The sequence below is a fragment of the Schistocerca gregaria genome, chromosome 6 (assembly GCF_023897955.1).
Source record: "Schistocerca gregaria isolate iqSchGreg1 chromosome 6, iqSchGreg1.2, whole genome shotgun sequence".
Taxonomy (NCBI): domain Eukaryota; kingdom Metazoa; phylum Arthropoda; class Insecta; order Orthoptera; family Acrididae; genus Schistocerca; species Schistocerca gregaria.
Genome location: NC_064925.1, coordinates 165647902 through 165651512, shown reverse-complemented (window position 1 = coordinate 165651512; position 3611 = coordinate 165647902). Strand labels below are relative to the sequence as shown.

General features: G+C 38.3%; 1 pseudogene; it reads right to left on the bottom strand.

Moving 5' to 3' along the window:
- Nucleotides 1-3220: 3220 nt before the first annotated feature.
- Nucleotides 3221-3338, bottom strand: LOC126279266 (5S ribosomal RNA; annotated as a pseudogene).
- Nucleotides 3339-3611: the final 273 nt, after the last annotated feature.

Genomic DNA, 3611 nt, shown 5'->3' with positions numbered 1-3611 from the left:
AAGAAATGTTAGCACAAAATGAAAGGTAAGCGAACTTGATAAGGCATCATACCCAATATAAGTAAGGGAAGAACGAATGAAAAGGATGTGGAAGATCAGAGTGAAGTAGAGAATGGTAATGCATGTGTTAGTTTAACTCCCTGAACTTTAAGAATTCATATGAAATAGAAGGTTTCAAAAATGGAAGTTCATCGAGAAAGAGTGTAATGAATTCGTCAAAGCTCAGTTGTTCAATATTACACGTAGTGGCGAAGTACCAAAGTCAACTGTCACGTTCTGTTCTGTAACAAACCTCGAAATTGTCATGGTTATTATAATAACTGAATGTGTGCAGCATACTGACCAAAGAGGTAGTGCGTTCACAGCTGACAAAAGTAGGATGGTAGCTTTACTTTGCAAGAATCTCGCTATGGGATATCATATTCTGCCAAAATTCAGAAGCTATTGGTTTTCATTAAATTGCGCAAGTGATCTCTCTCCACTGGCTTTAGGGGATTGATAACTGTATATATTTTGAAGACACTGCAAAGCAGCCGGCTTCATATGTCCGTGAATTCAACTTTCAATACAGCATCAAAACAAATGCTTTGAAGCATCTGTGACTTATAAAAAGCTGCAGTCTGTCGACAAACATATGATTAAGTCCAAAAGGGAATAATGTAATGAGCTAATGCATTACAAGTAAACCCAACAAAAAGGGTTTTAAAGTTAGTGTCTATGCTAGTCTACAACTGGATATTTATTTGGATCTGATTTCTTCGCTAGAAGGAAAGCCTCGAGACCTAAGGTACGGCTTGATGAGACTGTAACAACTGAGTGAACTAAGAGTTTGTTAGGACTTGGATGTCTGATGTGTATAGACGGCCTTCAAAGCTCTCTGTCACTGCACTTATAATTGCTTGCGAAAGATATTAAGTTCCAGGAAGAGTACGAAGCTAACAGAAATTAATACGATAACAATTTTCATTCGATACAGTTACGAAAAGAGGTCACATATACAGCCCTCAGTTGACGCCGCTGAAGTGAATGGATAATGACGGTGTTTTTTTTTCTCTGTAACTTAAGTTAGCCTATTTAGGCAGTGTCAGTGCAAAGCCACTAATACGATTCTTCAGAAAAAATTTGTGCTTCATGTCCAAATATGGCACACCAAAGAATTTGTACTTAGGACGCGTTTGTCACTTGGATCATAAGAAAGTAATTTATGAGACTGATAGGAAATTAGAACTAAACTACTCTTTGAGACTCTTATTTTGATCTCACTGATTCTGTTGTGTACAATTCATAATTTATCTATTAAAAATACTGTCTAATGCTGCTATGGATGCAGGAAAAGTTATTAATGCACTGAAATAAAGCCATTATGTTGCTCGAATAGAGGACTGTTTAAGTGGACAACAATTATGAAAATCAAGAAGAACATTCACAATATCTGTCATCCAAGATGTCCAGATGATCGAAAGATCAAAGCAAATCTGAGGAGATGGTATATTAAACGTTCTCTCACAAACTTTGATAATCGTACTGACAATAATTGTGAAGAACGTATAGTACATATGCGTTTCACTTAAAACAGAAAACGTTCCAGTGAGTTTCACAGTAAACAAATGGAAACCAAGAAAATAATGCTCCTGTACATTTAAAGTACGTAGAATAATATATGTCTCGTAAATTTTCTTGTAGTTATAAACTCAGAATCTGAAAGTATTCATTCTGGTTAATTACTTCGCCTTAAACAAGCACATTTTAATCAAAGAATACAGAAATTTACTTTTGGTTTGTTAAGTACGTGGAAAAGCTATGTCAACAATCACCAATGGTAACAATAAGCAACATTGTTTTGTAGTTGCCCTAATTTTGACCTCACATTCCGTTACGATTCGTCCAGTCTGCTTCACATAACCCTTCCCTCGTTGTAGTTAATATCATACTGGATAGCATTTTTCTATTTCTCTTGCCAAAATCCAATCTACGAGTGAAATTAATATATCCTTTTCCATCGGCTTTGATAGGTTTGTCTTTGTAGCGTTAATATTTGCTACTTTCTTATAATCACAGATTATGTGGTTTACTATTACTGTCATGCTTTGCAGAGACCATGACCACATTATGTTACACTTTTGTGTATTTCATAAATGATTATTTCAACTTGAAACACTTCCTAGCCTTTAAATAATGTGCAGCTAATATGTGTTTCGAAATTCTTTCATTTGTGTAAAAGTATGTGTACCTCGTTTTCAGAAATGACATTTTGCGTTACTGCGATGAAGTTGTCTTCGGCGAAAGCTGTGTTTTAGCATCTATGTTAACTACCTCCTGACAGAGAGAAAGAATCGCGAAGCATGAAATATTACAGCCCTCGACTGACATATAACTTCAGAAATTTGTAGATACAGGTATCTTACATGACTGCTCAATCCGAGGTGTATCTTCTTTGCAAATGGCATTGATATTAATAGCAGGAGGGAACACTAGAGTAAAATTTTACGAAGTCATATTTCATCATCTCCCCTTGATTAATTTTTACTTGGCTCAGTGCCTCCGGTAATAAGGTTCCATCTGCGACCAGACAGTTATTGGCGAGTGACATATTCCCACATCAACTAGTAGCTGTCTTCGTTTTTGCATTTAGCCGCTCTGAGTTGATTGAAAAAGACCTCGTTACTTCGGAATAAAGGGTGGTCGTTGATGACACAGCAGGATCACTTCTGCATCAAAGATAGTATGTATCAACAGGCGTCACTATACACACTGAGATGAAATATTTGTTGAGGCATTGTCGGCCCATCGGCATGTAAAGTGGCATACTATTAGAAAGAGTATGAGTAGACTCAGGCCTTCTGATCACTACAAATCTCACAAAAACTATTTAGCAAACTGACTACGATTCGTTGATATGCGAATTTTTTTTGATAATTTCACTTCTTGAAACTGTTACATTAACGATAGCTGCAACTGTCTGCCGAACCAACACGAAGAAAATGCTTACCACCATTAAACTAAAAGTAAAACTCGGTTCGAATAGGTCTTGGAAGACCCAACGGTTCCTACCGGCTGCCGTTTCATCCTCAGCACACAGCCGTCAGTGAATGCAGATATGGAGGGGCAAGTGGTCAGCACACCGCTCTACCAGCCGTATGTCAGCTGACGAGACCGGAGCCGCTACTTCTCAGTCAAGTACCTCCTCTGTTTGCCTCACAAGGGCTGAGTGTACCCCGCTTGCCAACAGCGCTGGGCAACACGTATGGTCACCTATCCAAGTGCTAGCCCAGCCCAAGAGCGCTTAACTTCGGTGATCTGACGGGAACCGGTGTTACCACTGCGACAAGCCCGTTGGCTTACCACCATTAAAAGTTATTCATTTTGGAATTCATATTAGAGGGAACAATGATTAGCTTCACTGGCATTGGGTATTGCTTCGGGATATAGTTGGGATTTGCCAAGAGCCTTGTCTTTCATTTTGCCTAGTCTCAGTCTGCCTTCTTGGGTTACACAAAGTGAATTTATATTCGAGCAAGAACCTTCGTTTTGTTCTGCAACAATAACGGATTAGCTGTAGAATAGATAGCTCCATAAGACAGACCTTTGAGTATTTCCTCATTGTTCTGTTT